The 26,142-nt window shown below is 45.9% G+C and overlaps 1 protein-coding gene across 6 annotated transcripts in view; it reads right to left on the bottom strand.

The window, feature by feature from the left end:
* Positions 1 to 26,142, bottom strand: part of LOC137311362 (CMP-N-acetylneuraminate-beta-galactosamide-alpha-2,3-sialyltransferase 1-like) — a 197,434-nt gene that overhangs the window by 101,799 nt on the left and 69,493 nt on the right. For 2 of the 6 annotated variants that reach the window (XM_067978626.1, XM_067978625.1), the window contains one exon: positions 8,756 to 8,874. The exons of the other annotated variants lie outside the window; for them this stretch is intronic. The gene's annotated coding sequence lies outside the window, so the exon portion shown is untranslated. The remainder of the gene's footprint in view (positions 1 to 8,755; positions 8,875 to 26,142) is intronic. 6 annotated transcript variants of the gene reach the window in all.

The raw sequence follows: 26,142 nt of genomic DNA, 5'->3' as shown, positions 1-26,142 counted from the left end.
CCTTTCCTTTGTGAATACGGAGACAAAATATTCATTTAAAACCCTACCCATATCCTCTGCTTCTGCACACAAGTTACCCTTTTCCTTAGCTATCCTCTTGTTCTTAATGTACTGATCAAAACTTCTTTGGGTTTTCTTTAATCTTACGAGCTAATATTTTTTCATGTCCTCTCTTTGCTTTCCTTATTTCCTTTTTTACATCATCCCTGTACTTTCCATACTCCTCTAGGCTTTCTGCAGTATTTAGTTTTCTGTGACAGTCATAAGCTTTCTTTTGCTGCTTTATCTTGCCCCGTATACTTCTAGACATCCAGGGGGCCCCAAATGTGGCAATGCCACCCTTTTTCTTTGAGGGGATGTGTCTGCATTGTACCCGTAGAATTTCACTTTTTAGTGCCTCCCCCTGGCTTGCCACTGATTTCTCCTCAAGTACTTGTGTCCAGTCCACTTCTGCCAAATCACCTCTTAGTTCTGTAAAATTTGCCTTCCCCCAATTTAAAATGTTTACTCCTGATTTAACTCTGTCTTTTTCCATAATAATGCTAAAACTAATTGAATTGTGGTCACTATCCCCAATATGGTCACCCACTGTCACTTCACCCACTTGCCCATCTTTATTTCCCAGGACTAAATTTAGAATTGCATCCCCTTTTTTTGGGCTTGTCACGTACTGGCTAAAAAAGCTCTCCTGGACACCTATCAAGAATTTTGCGCTCTCTGTGCCCCTCACTTTGTTTGAATCCCAGTTGATGTTAGGGTAGTTGAAGTCCCCTACTATAATTGCCCTCTTATTTTTGCACTCAGAAATTTGCCTACATACAATGGTGAGAGATTGGGAAGTGTTGATGTTCAAAGGGACCTGGGTGTCCTTGTACATGAGTCACTGAAAGCTAACATCCAGGTGCAGCAAGCAATTAGGAAGGCAAATGGTATGTTGGCCTTTATTACAAGAGGATTTGAGTGCAGGAGTAAAGATGTCTTACTGCAGTTACATAGAGCCTCGGTCAGACCGCACCTGGAGTATTGTGTACAATTTTGCTCTCCTTACCTAAGAAAGAATATACTTGCCACAGAGGCAGTTCTACAAAGGTTCACCAGACTGATTCTTTGGGTGGCAGGATTGTATGAGGAAGGAATGAACAGACTAGGCCTGTATTTTCGAGAATTTAGAAGAATGAGAGGTGATCTCAATGAAACATACAAAATTCTTACAGGGCTCGACAGAGTAGATGCAGGGAGGATGTTTCCCCTGGCTGAGCAGTCTAGACCAGGGGTCACAGCCTCAGAATAAGGAGTAGGCCATTTAGGACTGAGATGAGGAAAAATTTCTTCACTCAGACGGTGGTAAATCTTTGGAATTCTCTACCCCAGAGGGCTGTGGAGGCTCAGTCATTGAGTGCATTCAAAACAGATATCGATAGATTTCTAGATATTAAAGGCATCAAGAGATATGGGGATAGTGCAGGAAAATGGCATTGAGGTAGAAGATCAGCCATGATCTTGTTGAATGGTGGAGCAGGCTCGAGGGGCCGGATGGCCTACTCCTGCTCCTATTTCTTATGTTCTTATGTTCCCTGGTTGGTTCCACGACGCCTTGTTCTAGTAAACTGTCTCCAATGCATTCTATGAACTCGTCCTCCAAACTATTTTTGCCCAGTCTATATGAAGATTAAAGTCCCCCATTCTTTACATGTTTGCCATTGATTATCTACCATCACATCTTTTAATCTAATTTCCCAATCAACTCGCCCCTCAAGCCTATGTAATTGGCTTTGTTTAAGTTTAAGGCTCTAGTTTCAGACTTAAGTATGTTACTCTCGATCTCAATGTGAAATTCTATCATATTATGTTCACTCTGCCCCAAGGGATCCCTTACTATGAAATTACTAATTAACCGTCTTAGTCCCTGTATTGCAGCTGGTCCCTCTCAATTGTTTCAGGCAAATGTTTGGCTGAGAGTTCTTTCTGTTGGGTCTCTATTCACTCTTCCAGTCGTCACTCAATTAAATTAAATATTCAGAAAATAATCAATTGTTAACATCCTGAATCAATCTTGATTATATGTATAATCTCATATTTTTAAGAATGATGACAAAATTTGAAATATTGGAATATTCTGCAGTCAATTTCTTGAAAGAATCCTAAAATGTTATAAGAACTTGGCTCTTTTGCTAATATAAAGCATAGCACTCTAAATATGTTTCCAATTCTCATCCGTTCTTTACTTGTTTTTCATGATGGTTCCAGGGCTGCACTTTGTTTTCAGCACTGGATCCTTGCTCAAATTTGGCTTCCAAATTCCTGGGCATCTCTACCGTCAAAACTACGCTATTCCACTGGACTACACTATTCCACTGGACTACACTCAGTTACTATGGCTCTGATCTGCTATTCAATTGCTTAAGTTTTACGGTAACTTCTAGCCTACAGCTCATCCCTCACCGCTGCTGTTACCTGCTGAGCTTAAGTCCGTCCTACTGGTCCTGCTGGTTTTTCAGCCTTATTTTGCTACAGTGTGGTTCCTGGCTAGAAATTCACTCTGCTGGGCCGGGGCTCATTTCTCCGCCGCTTCTGGGTCTTATAGCGACCTCCAACTTCGCCGCTGTTATTCTGCCCCGCGATCAATTCTGCACACCTCCTGGCTCTTCATTCCCAGGGAAATAACTCCAGCAGTGCGTCCTCCAATACTTTACCCTTCAGATAGCTTCTGAACTCACTCGCCCTACACATGTGCCTCCGAACCTATTCGCAATGCTCCAAACTGACCCCCCCCTATCTACTTTAACTTTATCCCACCATGGGACCTGACCTTAACTTTGGACTCACTCCTATAGTCTCCTCTCTATTCCCTGTTTATTACCAGGACAAACTTATCACAATCTTGCTATGTAACCACACCTATGTAACTTGAGTTTCCCTGTGTACATTCGTGTGCGCATTTTGGCTGCCGCTCCGGACCCGAACCTATTGCTTCTATTTCCCCTTTTTTCTTTTCTCTTTACCCCTCCTAGACCTCTCTTTCCTGTCATCAGGCCTCCTTTCATTTCTCCCCTCTCGGGTACTCTGCTCTCCCCAAATCCCTACCCCAAACCTTCAGCACTCCTCGACCTTCCTACTCTCCTACCCAGGCTTGACTCCCTCTTAGATGAGCCTACAGTTTCCCTCTGTGCCTCTCTTGGCATCCTTCGAAGGGCCCATCGAGGCACTCATTGCTGCCTCCTTATGAGCAGTAAACCCAACTGCCCCATTCTACTCTCTCAGCACGCCCTCTGGGGGCTAATCTTGCCAAGCTCCTTCCTGTCCCACTTACCTGTCCCAGCGCTGACCCTGTGGACTCTGCCAGCAGATCAGCTTACACCTCCCCTCTCCGCATTTCCCCTGCAGAAAGTCCTGCCATCCATAAGCCTATTGTGGATGATTGCATTGACATCATGGCCTTGATGGAAACCTGGCTGACGAGTGATGATACCTTCCCCCTTAATGAAGCCTCCCCACCTGGCTATATCTTCCACCACTTGCTCTGCCCAGAATGCTGCGGTGGCGGTCTGGCCCTTCTCATTAAATCACACCTTGGTCTGGCCCCCTACTCCTCTGGCACCTTCTCCTCCTTTGAGCATCTCACCTTGTTTCACCTCTGTCACCTCTCCTTTAAAATCCTCTTTCTCTACTTCCCACCCAAGTACTATGCTAAGTTTCTCTCCAAGGTATCTTCAACTAAATATTGGGAAGACCAAAGCCATTGTCTTTGGTCCCTACCGCAAACTCTGTTCCCTAGCCACCGACTCCATCCCTCTCCCTGACCACTCTCTGAGGATGAACCAGACCATTTGCAACTTTGGTATCCTATTTGACCCTGAAATGAGCTCTCTATCACATATCCGTTCCATCACCAAGGCCGCCTACCTCCACCTCTGTAACATCGCCCATCTCCGCCCCTGCCTCAGCTCATCTGCTGCTGAAACCGTCATCCATTCCTTTGTTACCTCTAGGCTCGATTATTCCAATACTCTCCTGGCTGGCCTCCCATCTCCCGCCCTCCATTAACTTAAGCTCATCCAAAACTCTGCTGCTTGTATCTTAACTCACACCAAGTCCTGTTCTCCCATCACCCCTGTGCTCGCTGATCTACATTGGCTCCCGGCTTGGGAATGCTTCGATTTAAAATTCTCATCCTGGTTTTCAAATCCCTCCATGGCCTCGCCCTTCCCTATCTCTGTAACTTCCTCCAGCCCTACATCCCTCTGGGATCTCTGCGCTCCTCCAAATCTTGCCTCTTGCACATCCCCGATTTTACCATTGACGGCCGTGCCTTCAGCTGTCTAGGCCCTAAGCTCTGGAATTTCCTCCCTAAACCTCTCCGCCTTTCTATCTCTCGTTCCTCCTTTAAGACATTCCTTAAAACCTACTTCTTTGACCAAGCTTTTGGTCACCTGTCGTAATACCTCTATATGTGGCTCAGCGTTATATTTTGTTTGATAACGCTCCTGTGAAGCACCTTGGAACGTTTTACTACGTTATAGGCACTATACAAATGCAAGTTGTTGTTGTGTGGTCCATCACTTCCCTTCTTTTTCTGGCTTTCTCTCTCTCCATCTTTGGCGATATGCTTTCCATAGATATTTATTACAAGCTTAGACTCCAGGAACTACTTGGATTGTGTTTCTTCCCATCCGACTTCCAACAAATATTTCATCCTTTTCTCTAATTTTTTCCTTCTCTGTCATATCTGCTCTAATAAATCTACTTTCCACACCAGAGTTCCTAAAGGTCCTTCTTTTTCCTCAGTTGAGTCTTCCCTTAGCAGTGGTTGTCAGGCCCTTTGATTGAATCCACCACATTTCCCATATGCAGAGGAAAATAACTGTCAGGGACATCTTTTCATCTTTTCATGCTAATGCTAGTGCTGGTGCTGTTAGGAAGTTCAAAATATGAAAGTAACTTATATTGCACTGATCATCAAATTGCTTCTCTCCTGCTCACCCTGGTATAGGTTCCTTACTCCTGGCCTGAATCTGGAGCCAGCTCTTCATGCCCTCCTCCCTGTGCAGCCTCAAAGCAGACCAGCATGTATTGCAGTGGGTGCGAGATGCTGCTGGCTCCCAGTGACTCCCTGTTCAGCTTCAGTAGGTTGGCTGCAGGTCTTTCCTTGTTTAATATTGGTTTATGTTGTCTGCTGGCTTCTCCCCACCAATATACAGTCGGTAATAAAAACCGTAAAGTTGTTTGTAAACGTAAGGAAGTGTAGAGTACCTTAAAAATACAGCAAGATGTGCAACCTGCAAAGAGTAAATGTCTGTGGAAATCCAGGAAGTTGGAAACACACACAGAATGAACAATAGAATCCTCAGAGCACTAGGCAACCCCAAAGGGTGAATCTCAAATAACATGAAACACAGAAGCCAACCAAAAATGACTGAAAAAGTTCATTAACAAATCTACTTGAATTACAATTGTGACTGACGGTGGGTGTACATGAACTGCAAATATCTCGGCAAGCTTCCAACCTGCCGAGAAAACTACCAATCGGACTTGTTGCTAAGTTCTTGGGAAGCTTCAAGAAACCCCATCCAGAAATCGGATAAATCTCAAGCTCCAGCCTAGTTGTCCCTTCCCCCACTCGTCCCTCTCTCCCCCTTACATGCTTCTCTCCTCCTTCACCTCACCTTCTTCTCTCCCTCAACCCTCCTTCTGCTCCCCATCTCTTTCATTTTCCTTCCCTCCTCTCCCTTACCTTCCTCCTCTCCCCTCATCTCTCCCTCACCCCACCCTGCCCCTGTCCTCATCCTCTCTCCCCTCCCCATTCCTCCCCCTTCCCTACCCTTCCTCTCCCCCTCCTTCAGTCTGCCTTCACTGTTCTCACCCTCTCCCTTTCTCTTTCTCTCACCCCTCCCTGTCTTGGTTCAATTATCTCCCTTGGTTGGCCTGAAAAGTTTCATTGGTTTTGACTGCCCACGTGCAACTAGCAAAAACTGCAACCAATGAAAAGAAATCTCTCCCCCGTAGCACTACCACTGAATCACTTTCTACATCCCCCAGTAGAATAATAAATGTGGCCCCACTCAACTGAGCAAAAAAAAATCAAACCCCACCCACTGAGCAAGAATTGGGAATCGAACCAATGAGTGTATATCCAAGAATAACTCCCCAAAAAATGACCGTAGGACCAAATGCATCCCCACAACATAGGACCACAAACACATAGCAGAATTTTCAGGATAGGACAACAAACCTTCTCCCCACTGAGCAGAAATTCTGGCATTGGATCACAAACTCTCATTCGCCCCCAACAACCCCCATCTCAGAAATTGCTGGTTAAGATTTAAACCAACAGTCACCCAGAGACCCCTCCCCACGGCCGAGAACCCGCCCGATTGCCAAGACTCCCACGATGTCTGAGACCCTCCCGATGTCCGAGAACCCCCCCTGACGGCCGAGACCCCCTCCCCGTGGCCGCGATGTCTCCAACTCCCCCGATGTCCAAGACCCCCAATGGCTGAGATCCACCCCCCAGAAATGTCTCCGCGTCCACCCCCCCCAACTCCCCGACCTCCGCTCCCCAACCACTTTCCCTCCCAACAGACAGCCAGCCTATCAATCTGGCTGGCTGTCACGCGGGAAACCGGGAAGCAAAAATAATTGCCTTCAATTGAGTTGCGATCACAGATTCTGACGTGCTCACTTTACTTCCAGATTTCCCAGGTGAAAATCTACCCTCCCGCTGAGTTCCCGGCTCCAAGTAAAAATCATGCCCCAGCTTTTTATTTCCTGATTTTTCTTTTTAACTGAATTCAAATTCTCAAACTAGCATAGTGGACATCGAACTCAACATGGTGAAGAAGGTTTCCTTTTGCTTTTTTAAAAAAAATCTCCCATGCTGTCCTGAAAGTGCCTATCAGGAGGGCTTCAGTTCCATGGGTGCCAGTAGCACTCCAATACTTCACCCAAGTGACCATTCTTTGAGCGAAGACAGTGAGTGTGGACAAGTTAATCGACCAAAGACTGAGATCATACTACTGATGAAAATTTATTGAGAATTATAATGACTTTGGAAAACGCAAAAGTGGAATAAGATATTTCTATTAACTACAACTCATCCAAAACGGAGTCACCAGAATCCTACCGTGCACAAAGCTTTGCTTCCCCCACCATGCTAACATTAGAAGAGGAGTGTTCTTACGTATAGTCCTCAAAATAATAGGGTTCACAGCATTAAATTTAAATGTCACAGACTTATTAAGCATACAATAATAATAATTATTAACAATAATTAGACATACATTTAACAGCAGCACTTACAACAAAATCTTATGAGTTTTAGCCAGAGAATCCAAACACGTTACAATTCCGAGCTCGGTGTACTTGGTTGATCAGACCTTAATCGAATTCCCAAGTATCTATTCCAACACCCACTTTTTATACTTTTTGCAACTCTTCTATGTGACAAATGTTTCTGAATTACCTAATATAATTCTACGTGAGGTGAAATTTAATGAATGCCTTCCTTATTATTAACTTTAGTTTCAACTAGTTATTTTTCCATAAACTGGTGTAACTCCCCAACTTTTTTTCTCTCTCCTTATGAATGAACAAAGGGTGCTTTTCTGCCTGTATGTAATCCCTTCTGCAGAACTTGTTATCAACTAACTACAGTTCTCTGCAGTATGCGCTGAAATGTATTTTAAAATTAGGTTTATTGTCTAAACTGACCATTGCTTTAAGGTCAATCTTAATTCAATAGTTCAATGATCACTGCATCTAAATTGACCTATACTTTCTAATTTAACAGGCAAAGGCTAAAAGCTAACATTACCACAATATAAAGGTTAACCCTTTACTTACACCAACTTCCACTCCCCCCACTCTCTCCAATTTCCATCACATCAAATTCAAATTCCTTGATGGATGCTGAAGATCCAACAGCCCTGTTCAAAGAAGAGAAGAGAGTTCTCCTGGTGATTTCACCAATGTTCCTTCCTCAACCAACAACATCACGAAATAGATCGTCTGGCCATTCATCTCAATGTCGTTTGCAAGATCTTGCTGTGCTCAAAATGGCTGACGTAGTTGCCTACATGGCAGCTTCAAAGTAATTGTTGCATGTGAACTGCTTTGTGACGTTGTTGAGAGACATAAGGTGCTCCATAAAATAAAGTTTTCCTTTTCTTTCTAGTTTTATATAAGTATTGCATCAAACATGCATCTGCCACACAAGCAAAGGGCTGCCAAACATAAAACAAAAACTGATTGTTCAAATCTCCTAGGAATCAAACAATAAACACTTAAGACCCATGCATCACTGTCTCTGAGCACATATCTCGCAAATCTCTTTTCAAAATCTTTCAGTGCCCATGGTGCTTCCTCACCCAAACTTCCCCCACCTTCTCCACTGCAAAAACTTCACCTCCATCTTACTTCGAACAACATCAGGGGCGATCTCTAATATAAATGAGGGAGGGTCTGAAATTCCAACAGCGAACCTCTGCCCGTCTTCAGCTTGTGGTGTTGACCCTGCCGTAAAATTGTGAGGCCAGCTAATTTAAATAGGCAAAGGCATGCAGGATGTCTAATTAAATTAGTTGGGTCAGCAGCAAGGGGCGGTGAGGGGACTGGGGGCTAGGGTAGGGTTGCCAACTCTAGTTGGAGGCATTCCGGGAAGCTTGATCACATGATGTTCTGACCACATGGCATCTGACTATGCAATGCTTGATCATGTGAGATCTGATAGCATGACTATTACAAATGTTGCTTCATTTACCTGATAAAGGTTGGCTCCCCTTTACTTGAGTATCTTTGCTCATGGTTTCGCGCCAGCAACTGTTTGCAAGAAGTTCCAAGAACTAGTAGGCCACCCGTGAACAGGCGAAGAGGGGAAACCTAGAAATTACAGCACAAGAGGAGGCCTTCAATCCATGGTGCTAGCACTCTCACCTGTCACCCCCAAATCATAGGAACATAGGAACAGGAGTAGGCCATTCAGCCCCTCGTGCCTGCTCCGCCATTTGATAAGATCATGGCTGATCTGTGATCTAACTCCATATACCTACCTTTGGCCCATATCCCTTAATACCTTTGGTTGCCAAAAAGCTATCTATCTCAGATTTAAATTTAGCAATTGAGCTAGTATCAATTGCCATTTGCGGAAGAGAGTTCCAAACTTCTACAACCCTTTGTGTGTAGAAATGTTTTCTAGTCTCGTTCCTGAAAGGTCTGGCTCTAATTTTTAGACTGTGCCCCCTACCCCTAAAATCCCCAACCAGCGGAAATAGTTTCTCTCTATCCACCCTATCTGTTCCCCTTAATATCATATAAACTTCGATCAGATCACCCCTTAACCTTCTAAACTCTAGAGAATACAACCCCAATTTGTGTAATCTCTCCTCGTAACTTAACCCTTGAAGTCCGGGTATCATTCTAGTAAACCTACGCTGCACTCCCTCCAAGGCCAATATGTCCTTCCGAAGGTGCGGTGCCCAGAACTGCTCACAGTACTCCAGGTGCGGTCTAACCAGGGTTTTGTACAGCTGCAGCATAACTTCTGCCCCCTTGTACTCCAGTCCTCTAGATATAAAGGCCAGCATTCCATTAGCCTTCTTGATTATTTTCTGCACCTGTTCATGACACTTCAATGATCTTTGTACCTGAACCCCTAGGTCCCTTTGGACATCCACTGTTTTTAACTTTTTACCATTTAGAAAGTACCCTGTCCAATCCTTTTTTGATCCAAAGTGGATGACCTCACATTTGTCTACATTGAATTCCATCTGCCACAGTTTTGCCCATTCACCTAATCTATTAATATCGCTTTGTAATTTTATGTTTTCATCTACACTGCTTACAATGCCACCAATCTTTGTGTCATCGGCAAACTTAGATCGTTTTATATTCCTCCTTTTCAGACATTTATCCCCTTCCCTTTCATATTAAATTTTCGTCTCTATCTCAAAAGCTGAATGTGGTGAAGTATCCTACAGTCTAATAGCCCTCAGTTCAAGAGCCTTCCTCCTCCCTTCCCCCTTGGTTCTTCCACTTTACCAGCTGCTCCTCTCTCAGTGCTGCTCCCACTCCATTTTGTTGCTGCAGCTTCTGGTTCTATGGGCAATGATGATGCCCACCCCCTACCTATTCTCCCCTCCACCCCCTGCTTGAGCTCCAATCTCCCGATCCCCAGTCCCCTTCCCTTTCCCCAGTCCCCTTCTCTTCCCTTTCTCCTTCACTCCCCGAGCCCCCATTACCCAGTTTCCATCTCTTCCCTCCCCCCAATTTCAGAGCCCCCCCCCCGATTTTAGAGACCCCGAATGCTGGAACCCCCTGAAGAAAATTCTGGTTAGACCACACCTGGAGTACCGTGTTCAGTTCTGTGCTCCATACCTAAGGAAGGATATTTTGGCCTTGGAGAGGGTGCAGCGCAGATTCACCAGAATGATACCAGGGATAAAAGGGTTAAATTATGAGGGCAGGTTGCATAGACTAGGCTTGTATTCCCTCAAGTATAGAAGACTAAGAGGTGATCTAATTGAAGTAATTAAGACGATTAAAGGATGTGATAGGGTATATAGAATTACTTATAATTTACAGTACCGAAATAGGTCATTCTGCGGTGTTTAGGCTCCACACGAGCCTCCTCCCACTCAATTTACTTCTGTAAGGAATCTTACAACACCAGATTATAGCCCAACTGTTTTATTTGAAAATCACAAGCTTTCGGAGGCTTTCTCCTTCGTTACTCACCTGACGAAGGAGAAAGCCTCCGAAAGCTTGTGATTTTCAAATAAAACAGTTGGACTATAACCTGGTGTTGTAAGATTCCTTACATTTGTCAACCCTAGCCCATCACTGGCATCTCCACATCAATTTACTTCATAATGACTTCATAAAGTCTTAATGACTTCAACATAGCAGCCAAAGTAAAATACCTGCTTGCCCCGACCCTTCCTTTGTGGATTCTTTACGTGGGTATAAGTTTAACTTTCGGCAACAGTGTAAAACAGGTGATATCGGATCGGCCGCCCGTTATACACCCTGCCCATTGAAGTCAATGAAATGGAAAATCGGGCAGGTATTTAATGGGTGGCCAATCTGATTTTTTCTTGTTTACACTATTGCCAAAATTAAAAATTACCCGTGTGTGGCATTTTCCTTCATTATCCTCACTGTGCCAGAGGAATCAGAGGTGAAAGTGGAATCTGACAGTGGACGCTGGATATTCTGCTGAATTAAACTCCTGACTCCCAACCCTGCGGCCTCAGATCTCTGGGGTCCTGCTCTAAACAGGATACTGGATGAGCATCACCCTCACACTGAGGCACTGAGGACAATCTCAGAGGACCAGAGGCAGATGTCAGTAGTCACGGCAAAATCTAACTCCATTCTCAGTGTCAATATGTGAGAATGATCCAACGCAATGCAGTGTTACCTGGAATGGGTGGTGGCACCATGAACATCTACATTGATCCCTGCCTGACAGAGAGGCTTCCAGATAAATCAATTCATTCAAAGTCAATGCTTTGACCACTGGCCTCAGGCCTAGGGTGACTGTTTGCAAAGAACAATGGAAAGTAGCTTTTGAAAGCTTCCAGCCGACATCTATGTGAATCTTCAGGATTGAACTGATACCATCAGCTCTCCCATCCTCTTGATTATTGGGCACTCAGGTCCAGCACCGAGCACAATTGAGATTGCCCAAAATCTACCTTCTTGATGCTGTCCTCACTTCTCGTGTGACCAGCGCCCCTCAGATGCCTGCTCATGTCGCAGTCAAGACACAGGACCAGGCTGCCATGTACTTGCAGTGACCAGGCACCATTGGCATCCTCAGCCCTCAGGGAACACTGTGGCACAGCACAAAGAGAGTTTTAAGAATAGCAAAGGAAGGCACCGGGTGTAACGGTGGTAAAAAGTAATACTCGATGCGCACAATAAAACCACTTTGTGATATGCAGTCCACTGTTCTGAAGTTGGTCGGTTCTTTTTATTGTGTGGAAGGATGCTTGGAGATGAGACACAGAATTCCTTATATGCCTCCTTAGTGAACTATTGCCTCCTTAAGCAAAGCTCTTCTGAGACATTATTGAGGGAGCGTCATGTTCTGTAGACTCTGGTGGAAGGGTACTTCTTAGTTGAATTTCTTCTCCTTTGATGTAGCCTTATCTTGTGTGGCTCTCTCGTTTCCTCTTCTGTTCCTGTTCTGCATCCTTTATAAGGATATATATATGGGAATAACCATAGTGAACCCAACAGGAAGGACTATGTGACAGAAGGGAGGGAAGCAAAAGATTTCCCTGCCTAATACTGGTGAAAGGCAACTTACAGAATTCTTTCTTAGCAGCACAGCTGAGAAAAGATTTTTTCTACTTGTTTCAGTCCAAGCTGATGTTTTAGACAAAGTTTGTGAACTCCTAGTTCGACAAGTCATGCAGTTACTCTTCTTTTCTACAAGCTTAACTTACGTCAGGTACAATTGTGGTGTAAATGGCGAAATTTCTGGGACAGCTGCTTTGGCCCTCGTCATTCTGTCATTTGCAACCAGGCACCACTTTGTGGTCAGGCGTATCTTCCCTCCACCGACCATTTCCATCGGAGTTTAGCATGTCGAAGATTTCCCACTACCCAAGCAGAGCAAGACCCCAGTGTGGCAGGTGTGCACATGCACGAAGAAGCTGCTTCTTGGGGCAGTATCCTGTATGTGTCCTCCTGCCAGTCCCCTCAAATGCAGCAGAAAGTAGCCAGGGCCAGGTTGCCCTTCTAGCAGCAGCCGAGATGCAACCTTTAACAGCTCCCCGAGATGAGGTCCACCTCAGTCCGCAATGGCTCCAGCTATTTCAGAATATCCTGCCACTGAGGAAGCACCGAGGAGAATTAGGAGATTGGACTTGAAAGGAAACACAGTTTCAGGCACCAAGAAAACAAACATATTTCTGTAGTTTAAAGGTTTGTTTTGTAATCGTGGAGTATGAAAATTGATTTGTGGCAAGGTGGGGGAATGCCTGGGAGAAAAAGTAGCAGAATGTATCCAAAATGGGTACTGGAGAGCTAAATGTCAGCATTTGAATGTCTGATGTATTTGCAAAAGTGGTACCATGATGGTAGGACTGGTTTTGCAGTGGGCACAACTATTAGTCAGGTGAAGGTGTCCCTTATGAGCTCTTCCTCAGATGTCTCAAGACTGGCAAAAGCTTCTCCAGCGCCTTAGCTGCCTGCTGGTCTTGTTCGCATTCCTTTCTCCCACCCCCCTCGGGAAATTAATGCCATGTGAGTGGCAAAATTATGTAGTGTGCAGCAAACTACAACAATTTGAGGCACCCTGGATGGACTGTACTGGAGCACTGTCCTAACCTTAGAATTGTAAACAATTTTACAACACCAAGTTATAGTCCAGCAATTTTATTTTAAATTCACAAGCTTTCGGAGACTTCCTCCTTCCTCAGGTAAATGTTTCAGGAGCTCCTTGAAGCCTACGCATTTATACATATAGAACAATACATGGTGTTTACAGACTGCCCCTGCAACTGCCCGTTGCCAAGGCAATCACCGTGTTCAGACAGAGAGGTGTCACCTGCAGAACCCCCGAATACACATTCAACAAAAAAACAAACAGGGAAAAAAAAACAGAGAAAAAAAACAGAGAGAGGCAGAAACATCCGGAAGGCAGAGAGAGCCAGCAAATGACCCATTATATTAAAAACAGATAACATTTGTTCGCTGGTGGGGTAACGTGTAGCGTGACATGAACCCAAGATCCCGGTTGAGGCCGTCCTCATGGGTGCGGAACTTGGCTATCAATTTCTGCTCGACGATTTTGCGTTGTCGTGTGTCTCGAAGGCCGCCTTGGAGTACGCTTACCCGAAGGTCGGTGGATGAATGTCCATGACTGCTGAAGTGTTCCCCGACTGGGAAGGAACCCTCCTGTTTGGCGATTGTTGCGCGGTGTCCGTTCATCCGTTGTCGCAGCGTCTGCATGGTCTCGCCAATGTACCATGCTCTGGGGCATCCTTTCCTGCAACGTATGAGGTAGACAATGTTGGCCGAGTCACAGGAGTATGAACCATGCACCTGGTGGGTGGTGTCCTCTCGTGTGATGGTGGTATCTGTGTCGATGATCTGGCATGTCTTGCAGAGGTTACCGTGGCAGGGTTGTGTGGCGTCGTGGACGCTGTTCTCTTGAAAGCTAGGTAATTTGCTGCGAACGATGGTCTGTTTGAGGTTGGGTGGCTGTTTAAAGGCGAGTAGTGGAGGTGTGGGGATGGCCATAGCGAGGTGTTTGTCCTCATTGATGACATGTTGAAGGCTGCGGAGAACATGGCGTAGTTTCTCCGCTCCGGGGAAGTACTGGACGACAAAGGGTACTCTGTTGGTTGCGTCCCGTGTTAGTCTCCTGAGGAGGTCTATGCGATTTTTTGCTGTGGCCCGTCGGAACTGTCGATCGATGAGTCGAGCGTCATATCCCGTTCTTACTAGGGCGTCTTTCAGCGTCTGTAGGTGTCCATCGCGTTCCTCCTCGTCTGAGCAGACCCTGTGTATTCGCAGGGCCTGTCCATAGGGGATGGCCTCTTTGACGTGGTTAGGGTGGAAGCTGGAAAAGTGGAGCATCGTGAGGTTGTCCGTGGGCTTGCGGTAGAGTGAGGTGCTGAGGTGCCCGTCTTTGATGGAGATTCGTGTGTCCAAGAAAGAAACTGATTCTGAGGAGTAGTCCATGGTGAGCTTGATGGTGGGATGGAACTTGTTGATGTTATCGTGTAGTCTCTTTAGTGATTCTTTGCCGTGGGTCCATAGAAAGAAAATGTCGTCGATGTATCTGGTGTATAGTGTTGGTTGGAGGTCTTGTGCAGTGAAGAAGTCCTGCTCGAACTTGTGCATGAAAATGTTGGCGTATTGGGGTGCGAATTTGGTCCCCATGGCTGTTCCGTGTGTTTGGGTAAAGAACTGGATATCGAAGGTGAAGTCATTGTGATCCAGGATGAAGCGGATGAGTTGTAGGATGGCTTCCGGAGATTGGCTGTTGTTGGTGTTGAGTATTGATGCTGTCGCAGCGATGCCGTCATCGTGGGGGATACTGGTGTATAGTGCCGAGACGTCCATCGTGGTGAGAAGTGTTCCTGGTTCAACTGGTCCGTGGGTACTGAGTTTTTGTAGGAAGTTTGTAGTGTCGCGACAGAAGCTGGGGGTTCCCTGTACGATGGGTTTCAGGATGCCCTCGATGTATCCAGAGAGGTTCTCACACAGGGTTCCGTTGCCTGATACGATGGGACGTCCGGGTGTCACATCCCGGACGTCCCATCGTATCAGGCAACGGAACCCTGTGTGAGAACCTCTCTGGATACATCGAGGGCATCCTGAAACCCATCGTACAGGGAACCCCCAGCTTCTGTCGCGACACTACAGACTTCCTACAAAAACTCAGTACCCACGGACCAGTTGAACCAGGAACACTTCTCACCACGATGGACGTCTCGGCACTATACACCAGTATCCCCCACGATGACGGCATCGCTGCGACAGCATCAATACTCAACACCAACAACAGCCAATCTCCGGAAGCCATCCTACAACTCATCCGCTTCATCCTGGATCACAATGTCTTCACCTTCGATAACCAGTTCTTTACCCAAACACATGGAACAGCCATGGGGACCAAATTCGCACCCCAATACGCCAACATTTTCATGCACAAGTTCGAGCAGGACTTCTTCACTGCACAAGACCTCCAACCAACACTATACACCAGATACATCGACGACATTTTCTTTCTATGGACCCACGGCAAGGAATCACTAAAGAGACTACACGATAACATCAACAAGTTCCATCCCACCATCAAGCTCACCATGGACTACTCCTCAGAATCAGTTTCTTTCTTGGACACACGAATCTCCATCAAAGACGGGCACCTCAGCACCTCACTCTACCGCAAGCCCACGGACAACCTCACGATGCTCCACTTTTCCAGCTTCCACCCTAACCACGTCAAAGAGGCCATCCCCTATGGACAGGCCCTGCGAATACACAGGGTCTGCTCAGACGAGGAGGAACGCGATGGACACCTACAGACGCTGAAAGACGCCCTAGTAAGAACGGGATATGACGCTCGACTCATCGATCGACAGTTCCGACGGGCCACAGCAAAAAATCGCATAGACCTCCTCAGGAGACTAACACGGGACGCAACCAACAGAGTACCCTTTGTCGTCCAGTACTTCCCCGGAGCGGAGAAACTACGCCATGTTCTCCGCAGCCTTCAACATGTCATCAATGAGGACAAACACCTCGCTATGGCCATCCCCACACCTCCACTACTCGCCTTTAAACAGCCACCCAACCTCAAACAGACCATCGTTCGCAGCAAATTACCTAGCTTTCAAGAGAACAGCGTCCACGACGCCACACAACCCTGCCACGGTAACCTCTGCAAGACATGCCAGATCATCGACACAGATACCACTATCACACGAGAGGACACCACCCACCAGGTGCATGGTTCATACTCCTGTGACTCGGCCAACGTTGTCTACCTCATACGTTGCAGGAAAGGATGCCCCAGAGCATGGTACATTGGCGAGACCATGCAGACGCTGCGACAACGGATGAACGGACACCGCGCAACAATCGCCAAACAGGAGGGTTCCCTCCCAGTCGGGGAACACTTCAGCAGTCATGGACATTCATCCACCGACCTTCGGGTAAGCGTACACCAAGGCGGCCTTCGAGACACACGACAACGCAAAATCGTCGAGCAGAAATTGATAGCCAAGTTCCGCACCCATGAGGACGGCCTCAACCGGGATCTTGGGTTCATGTCACGCTACACGTTACCCCACCAGCGAACAAATGTTATCTGTTTTTAATATAATGGGTCATTTGCTGGCTCTCTCTGCCTTCCGGATGTTTCTGCCTCTCTCTGTTTTTTTTCTCTGTTTTTTTTTCCCTGTTTGTTTTTTTGTTGAATGTGTATTCGGGGGTTCTGCAGGTGACACCTCTCTGTCTGAACACGGTGATTGCCTTGGCAACGGGCAGTTGCAGGGGCAGTCTGTAAACACCATGTATTGTTCTATATGTATAAATGCGTAGGCTTCAAGGAGCTCCTGAAACATTTACCTGAGGAAGGAGGAAGTCTCCGAAAGCTTGTGAATTTAAAATAAAATTGCTGGACTATAACTTGGTGTTGTAAAATTGTTTACAATTGTCAACCCCAGTCCATCACCGGCATCTCCACATCATGACTAACCTTAGAAGCCAAGGCTTCTTCGACAGCACCTCCCAAACCCGCGACCTCTACCACCTAGAAGGACAAGAGCAGCAGGCACATGGGAACAACACCACCTGCACGTTCCCCTCCAAGTCACACACCATCCCGACTTGGAAATATATCGCCGTTCCTTCATCGTCGCAGGGTCAAAATCCTGGAACTCCCTTCCTAACAGCACTGTGGGAGAACCTTCACCACACGGACTGCAGCGGTTCAAGAAGGCGGCTCACCACCACCTTCTCAAGGGCAATTAGGGATGGGCAATAAATGCTGGCTTTACCAGCGACGCCCACATCCCATGAACGAATAAAAAACAAAGATTTATCAAGGCACTGAAGCATGCTTTCAGAATACCGATGGTCTGTTTGATTACAATCCTGATGGCACCGTGAGCCTCAGCAAGGTCTCATGATCCATATAGACTCGATTACCCCATCAGCTATCCAGATACCTGACTTTAGAATCATAGAATCATAGAAGTTACAACATGGAAACAGGCCCTTCGGCCCAACATGTCCATGTCGCCCAGTTTATACCACTAAGCTAGTCCCAATTGCCTGCACTTGGCCCATATCCCTCGATACCCATCTTCCCCATGTAACTGTCCAAATGCTTTTTAAAAGACAAAATTGTACCCGCCTCTACTACTGCCTCTGGCAGCTCGTTCCAGACACTCACCACCCTTTGAGTGAAAAAATTGCCCCTCTGGATCCTTTTGTATCTCTCCCCTCTCACCTTAAATCTGTGCCCCCTCGTTATAGACTCCCCTACCTTTGGGAAAAGATTTTGACTATCGACCTTATCTATGCCCCTCATTATTTTATAGACTTCTATAAGATCACCCCTTAACCTCCTACTCTCCAGGGAATAAAGTCCCAGTCTGTCTAACCTCTCCCTGTAAGTCAAACCATCAAGTCCCGGTAGCATCCTAGTAAATCTTTTCTGCACTCTTTCTAGTTTAATAATATCCTTTCTATAATAGGGTGACCAGAACTGTACACAGTACTCCAAGTGTGGCCTCACCAATGCCCTGTACAACTTCAACAAGACATCCCAACTCCTGCATTCAATGTTCTGACCAATGAAACCAAGCATGCTGAATGCCTTCTTCATCACCCTATCCACCTGTGACTCCACTTTCAAGGAGCTATGAATCTGTACTCCTAGATCTCTTTGTTCTATAACTCTCCCCAACGCCCTACCATTAACGGAGTAGGTCCTGGCCCGATTCGATCTACCAAAATGCATCACCTCACATTTATCTAAATTAAACTCCATCTGCCATTCATCGGCCCACTGGCCCAATTTATCAAGATCCCGTTGCAATCCTAGATAACCTTCTTCACTGTCCACAATGCCACCAATCTTGGTGTCATCTGCAAACTTACTAACCATGCCTCCTAAATTCTCATCCAAATCATTAATATAAATAACAAATAACAGCGGACCCAGCACCGATCCCTGAGGCACACCGCTGGACACAGGCATCCAGTTTGAAAAACAACCCTCGACAACCACCCTCTGTCTTCTGTCGTCAAGCCAATTTTGTATCCAATTGGCTACCTCACCTTGGATCCCATGAGATTTAACCTTATGTAACAACCTACCATGCGGTACCTTGTCAAATGCTTTGCTGAAGTCCATGTAGACCACGTCTACTGCACAGCCCTCATCTATCTTCTTGGTTACCCCTTCAAAAAACTCAATCAAATTCGTGAGACATGATTTTCCTCTCACAAAACCATGCTGACTGTTCCTAATTAGTCCCTGCCTCTCCAAATGCCTGTAGATTCTGTCCCTCAGAATACCCTCTAACAACTTACCCACTACAGATGTCAGGCTCACTGGTCTGTAGTTCCCAGGCTTTTCCCTGCCGCCCTTCTTAAACAAAGGCACAACATTTGCTACCCTCCAATCTTCAGGCACCTCACCTGTAGCGGTGGATGATTCAAATATCTCTGCTAGGGGACCCGCAATTTCCTCCCTAACCTCCCATAACGTCCTGGGATACATTTCATCAGGTCCCGGAGATTTATCTACCTTGATGCGCGTTAAGACTTCCAGCACCTCCCTCTCTGTAATATGTACACTCCTCAAGACATCACTATTTATTTCCCCAAGTTCCCTAACATCCATGCCTTTCTCAACCGTAAATACCGATGTGAAATATTCATTCAGGATCTCACCCATCTCTTGTGGTTCCGCACATAGATGACCTTGTTGATCCTTAAGAGGCCCTACTCTCTCCCTAGTTACCCTTTTGCCCTTTATGTATTTGTAGAAGCTCTTTGGATTCACCTTTGCCTGATCTGCCAAAGCAATCTCATATCCCCTTTTTGCCCTCCTGATTTCTCTCTTAACTCTACTCCGGCAATCTCTATACTCTTCAAGGGATTCACTTGATCCCAGCTGCCTATGCATGTCATATGCCTCCTTCTTATTTTTGACTAGTGCCTCAATCTCCCGAGTCATCCAAGGTTCCCTACTTCTACCAGCCTTGCCCTTCACTTTATAAGGAATGTGCTTACCCTGAACCCTGGTTAACACACTTTTGAAAGCCTCCCACTTACCAGACGTCCCTTTGCCTGCCAACAGACTCTCCCAATCAACTTCTGAAAGTTCCTGTCTAATACCATCAAAATTGGCCTTTCCCCAATTTAGAATTTTAACTTTTGGGCCAGACCTATCCTTCTCCATAGCTATCTTAAAACTAATGGAATTATGATCACTGGTCCCAAAGTGATCCCTCACTAACACTTCTGTCACCTGCCCTTCCTTATTTCCCAAGAGGAGGTCAAGTTTTGCCCCCTCTCTAGTCGGGCCATCCACATACTGAATGAGAAATTCCTCCTGAATACACTCAACAAATTTCTCTCCATCCAAGCCCCTAATGCTATGGCTGTCCCAGTCAATGTTGGGAAAGTTAAAGTCCCCTACTATTACCACCCTATTTTTCTTGCAGCTGTCTGTAATCTCCTTACATATTTGCTCCTCAATTTCCCGTTGACTATTTGGGGGTCTGTAGTACAATCCTATCAAAGTGATCTCTCCCTTCTTATTTTTCAGTTCTACCCATATGGACTCAGTGGGCGAACCCTCGGATATATCCCCTCTCACTACTGCCGTGATGTTCTCCCTAATCAAGAACGCAACTCCCCCTCCTCTCTTACCTCCTGCTCTATCTTTCCTATAGCATCTGTACCCTGGAACATTGAGCTGCCAGTCCTGCCCCTCCCTTAGCCATGTTTCAGTAATAGCTATAACATCCCAGTCCCATGTACCCATCCATGCCCTGAGTTCATCTGCCTTGCCCATCAGACTTCTTGCATTGAAATAAATGCAGTTTAATCTAGACTTCCCTTGGTCTTTGCCCTGCTTTCTCAGACCATCTGTCCGGTCATGTTCTGTACACTCTCCCTTACTGCCTTTTGTTTCTGTCACCACTTTATTTCCCACTGACTTCCTGCATCGGTTCCCATCCCCCTGCCACATTAGTTTAAACCCTCCCCAACAGCACTGGCAAACACTCCCCCTAGGACATTGGTTCCAGTCCTGCCCAGATGCAGACCGTCCAATTTGTACTGGTCCCACCTCCCCCAGAACCGGTTCCAATGGCCCAGGAATTTGAATCCCTCCAGCTTGCACCATCTCTCAAGCCACGTATTCATCTTAGCTATCCTGTCATTCCTACTCTGACTAACCCGTGGCACTGGTAGCAATCCTGAGATTACTACCTTTGAGGTCCTACTCTTTAGTTTAACTCCTAACTCCCTAAATTCAGCTTGTAGGACCTCATCCTGTTTTTTACCTATATCGTTGGTGCCTATATGCACCACGACAACTGGCTGTTCACCCTCCCCCTCCAGAATGTCCTGCAGCCGCTCCGAGACATCCTTGACCCTTGCACCAGGGAGGCAACATACCATCCTGGAGTCTCGGTTGCGTCCGCAGAAACGCCTGTCTATTCCCCTTACAATCGAGTCCCCTATCACTATAGCTCTGCCACTCTTTTTCCTGCCCTCCTGTGCAGCAGAGCCAGCCACGGTGCCATGAACCTGGCCACTGCCACCTTCCCCTGGTGAGCCATCTCCGCCAACAGTATCCAAAACGGTATACCTGTTTTGGAGGGAGATGACCGCAGGGGACCCCTGCACTGCCTTCCTACTCTTCCTCTGTCTGTTGGTCACCCATTCACTATCTCCCTCAGTAATTTTTATCTGCGGTGTGACCAACTCACTGAACGTGCTATCCACGACTTTCTCAGCATCGCGGATGCTCCAAAGTGAGTCCATCCGCAGCTCCAGAGCCGTCAAGCGGTCAAACAATAGCTGCAGCTGGACACACTTCCCGCAGGTGAAGGAATCAGGGATACAGGAAGGAGCCCTGAATTCCCACATCCCACAAGAGGAACATGACACGGCGCTGGGATCTCCTGCCATGACTTAACCCTTAAATTAGCTTAAGAACAACTACAATGTCAAGAGAAAAAAAAAGGAAAGAAAAACTACTTACCACTCCCTTTAAGGAGTTTACTCCTTTAAATTGTTCTCAATTTAGAGAATGTTAACTACACTAGGGACCTTGATTCACTAAAAAATAAACGCTACTTCCTATAAGACCTGCAGACCTTCCCTTTCCTTTTACTTCAGTTACTGTAGATAAGTAGAAATACTCACCTGAACCTACTCACCAATCAGGTGCCTCCCCTGTGTCGCATCCCGATCTGATTTCTGACGTCACTTCGAACTCGGTCGCAGCTCGGCTCGGCTCCTCTCAGCGCTCTGAAATCCCGCCTTTTATCGGACGCTCCCTCCGCTCGGCTCGGCTCCTCTCAGCGCTCTGAAATCCCGCCTTTTATCGGACGCTCCCTCCGCTCGGCTCGGCTCCTCTCAGCTGTTCTCAGCGCTCTGAAATCCCGCCTTTTATCGGACGCTCCCTCCGCTCGGCTCGGCTCCTCTCAGCTCCTCTCAGCGCTCTGAAATCCCGCCTTTTATCGGACGCTCCCTCCGCTCGGCTCGGCTCCTCTCAGCGCTCTGAAATCCCGCCTTTTATCGGACGCTCCCTCCGCTCCGCTCGGCTCCTCTCAGCGCTCTGAAATCCCGCCTTTTATCGGACGCTCCCTCCGCTCGGCTCGGCTCCTCTCAGCTGTTCTCAGTGCTCTGAAATCCCGCCTTTTATCGGACGCTCCCTCCGCTCGGCTCCTCTCAGCTGTTCTCAGTGCTCTGAAATCCCGCCTTTTATCGGACGCTCCCTCCGCTCGGCTCCTCTCAGCTGTTCTCAGCGCTCTGAAATCCCGCCTTTTATCGGACGCTCCCTCCGCTCGGCTCGGCTCCTCTCAGCGCTCTGAAATCCCGCCTTTTATCGGACGCTCCCTCCGCTCGGCTCGGCTCCTCTCAGCTGTTCTCAGCGCTCTGAAATCCCGCCTTTTATCGGACGCTCCCTCCGCTCGGCTCGGCTCCTCTCAGCTGTTCTCAGCGCTCTGAAATCCCGCCTTTTATCGGACGCTCCCTCCGCTCGGCTCGGCTCCTCTCAGCTGTAAACAGTGGTAGTATGGTGGACTTGCTTAAAATAAAAGAATCATGGCAGATCTCTGAACAGTGAACATTCACATGTATCATGAGGTGGTTCTGATTGCACACCAGTTGTACATTGATTGAGTGATACACTGTCCCGTTGAGAAAGTTTATTGTGTTCTTGAAAGAGTCATTTATGGCGACGTGGGTTCAGTAGATTGTACCTCACTCACGGGAAAATCCACCCACTCTGTATTAAAGTTGACAGGCTATCTCACTGAGGTGCTAACATCCATTGGAAAAGTAATGAACTGGGCTGCTTACTCAAACAATGCATCAGTCACTTGCTTGATGCAGTGGACAGCCAATTGGCTAAACCGATGCTACCTGAAAGGAGCCAGTAGCACAGAAGTTGCAGGTTTAATTGGAGGGGATTTGGTGCTATGACTCTTTCTCCCATTTCCTTCTGCTAGCCACCACAAATACACTTGAAAACATGCAATAAAAATTAGGAAAATCTAGGTCCCGAGGCACAATGCTGCCCTTCTTGCACACTATATGTTCCCAGTCCTTTTTCAGATACATCACATTAGGATGGAAGTACATCTTTATTGATATCAAAATATTTCGGCGCTGGTGCTTGAGAGGTGATTTCCTCCAGATGCTTCTCATAGTGACAGTCTCATATAAAGTCAACTTCTTTCTGTGATAGATCACGAAGAAGAGCAGTTGTCAGCAAAGTAATGTAGCAAGTTAATCATTCCAAGAATTCTCTGAATGCCTTGTTGGTAGGAGAAGGTATTTTGAACAGTCTCAATTTGAGCGGGTCGTGGTTTTATTCCATCTTCAGTGAGTTGGTGATCCACATATTTCACTTTGTGTTCCTTGGACCTTATTTTGTCCTACAGTTTGATACCTTTTTGTTGGTTTCACTTCACCAAAGCTTCTTGTTTCCCATCATGGTCCTGTTCGTTTGTACCACAGAATAAAATGTTATCGGCCACGACAATGGCTGTTTCCAGATATTCAAGTGACTCATGAAGTCTTCCCTAAAATTCCTCAGGAACTAGAAAGATTCACAAAGGCACATACAACCATTTGTATCTCCCAGATGGTGTTGAAAAGTTAGTCAATAGCCTTGATTCTTCATCTAATACGACTATGCCAAAACCCATTCTTTACATCCACAATAATTTTTGCTTTCACTAGTTAGTTCTGTTTATGGTTCGGTCTTTAATCAAAAATGCTTGCAGGTAGTTTATTCAAAGTATAAAGGTATTATTAAGCATTACAATACAAGATAAGTATAAAGATGGTAAAAACACAATATAAATTTATAAGTAAAATTATTAAGATGTTGCAATACAACCTGACTAAAGAATAAGGCTTCCGAGTTGATCAGACCCGAATGACCTCACGATAAGGTATGTCGAGCTGTCCAGTTGCTCCAAAAATATTTGAACGACTACATGTTACACTGTTATCTATAATTGAGATGTAAAATCTGCTGTGTCCCAAACAATCTTTGTGTTCACAGGTCAATCAATTTCTCTGAAAGCCAAACACCATCTGCTGATTCTAACATTTCCCAACAAGATAGTACCGCATCTCATGCCACCATGTTTATAAACATACAAAGTACTCATGGACATGGAGTCTCGTAACGCGATCAACCAAGGCCATTTTGAGTCAACAATATTGAATACATGTAAAACAAACCTCTAACAAAGACCTTCACAGAAAACTACTGGTTTCCAACACTAGTTCAGGCAGAACATGATTTATAGTTTGAATTGGGTAATGATTACATTTCCGTGCTTTGTTAAGTGGCTTTGGAACAATACACAGGTACACTTTATCATTCCTTTTCATTGCTACTACCGTTGAAAAGACTGTCAGTTGAAACACTGATGGGTGCAATAACTTTCCTCTCATAAAGCTCATTAATGTGCTTCTTGACTAATTCTTTTACAACTAAAGGCAGTTTCGCGTGTGGCAAATGTGAAGGTGCATCCATTTAAAGGTGGAGTGCCTTCTAACACTGACAAATTCTTTTACAGCTAAAGACAGCTTCTTGCCTGGCAACTGTCCAGGAGTGTGATATTCACTGTGATGGCACAAAAGAGTTGGTGCTAAGCTGTCAAAGGGGCAATGTAGTCTTTAGAAACTGTTTGAAAGATGATGGAGGAGAGTGCAAGAACACAGACAGGTGGGAGGACTACTTGTTTCATAGGCAGAGTCCTAGAGGTAATGCTGCAAGAGCTGAGGGAAAGGAAGATCGCTATTTTTGGTTTGGAGGGGCACCCTCCTCAAATGGGAGCTGTCTGGTTTGTGTGGGAAGAGCTGGCAGAGCAGGTGAATGCAGTTTCTGTCATGAGGAGGTCCTCAACTCAGATCTGCAAGAAATTTAACTCAGAATTACACAGAATGTACAGCACAGAAACAGGCCATTCAGCCCAAATGGTCCATGCCGGTGTTTATGCTCCGCACGAGCCTCCTCCCTCCCCTTTTCAGCTGACCCTATCAGCATATCCTTCTATTCCTTTTTCCCACATGTGTTTATCTACATTCCCCTTAAATGGATCTTTTCTTTGCAATGAGGCTCTGTAACCTGGAGATTAACTTCTCACCAACCCTGTACAGTTCACGTGTTGTTGTTCCTCCGTCCCACAAACACACCACTACACTGACACCACACTGACTCAGCCCCACCCCGACACCCCCCTGACCCAACTCCACACAGATACAGAGGGTTACTGACTATCAATACTCCCCCGCCCCATTCCCGACAGTATCAATACTCCCCAGCTCCATTGCCAACGGCATCAATGCTCCCCGCTCCATTCCCAACAGTAGAGGACGAATTTACTGTGTAAATAAGTGAATTCAAGGCTTCAGAGCACAATAACTTTTTAATGGAATATGTTCTTAAAGTAGTCAATAAGGAATTTATTGACTTGCATTAAGTATCAAGTGGGTTCTGTTTTATTATCAATCCTATACAGAATTGGATGAAAATGTTTTGATGGTCTATATTTTAGTCCAATTTTTATTTACATGCTCTTTAAAACTATGGTTTAGAGAATATTGACAGGCATTGGAATGAACAATAGTTCGCAACTAGTGTAGATTAAAGTTTATTTTAGGTTCATCTATTAAGCAATTAAATGGTACTTTGTGAGATTGACCATGTAGATATAATTCTAAATGAGCAATATAGTAGCATTGCTATATATAATTATTTTTAACATGAATCAAGCAAACCAGTTGGCATTAAGAGTAGACATTAGGTGGTAAAAACCCAATCCTAAAATTAGTCTATTGAATCAAAAGGAATACCATCTAGAGATTTTAATGACCCTTTGCACGACTGTGTTCTGTCTACTATTG

This window comes from Heptranchias perlo, chromosome 3, assembly GCF_035084215.1.
Source record: "Heptranchias perlo isolate sHepPer1 chromosome 3, sHepPer1.hap1, whole genome shotgun sequence".
Lineage (NCBI taxonomy): Eukaryota > Metazoa > Chordata > Chondrichthyes > Hexanchiformes > Hexanchidae > Heptranchias > Heptranchias perlo.
The sequence above is the reverse complement of the archived record's forward strand: the minus strand, read 5'-3'. Positions and strand labels throughout refer to the sequence as shown.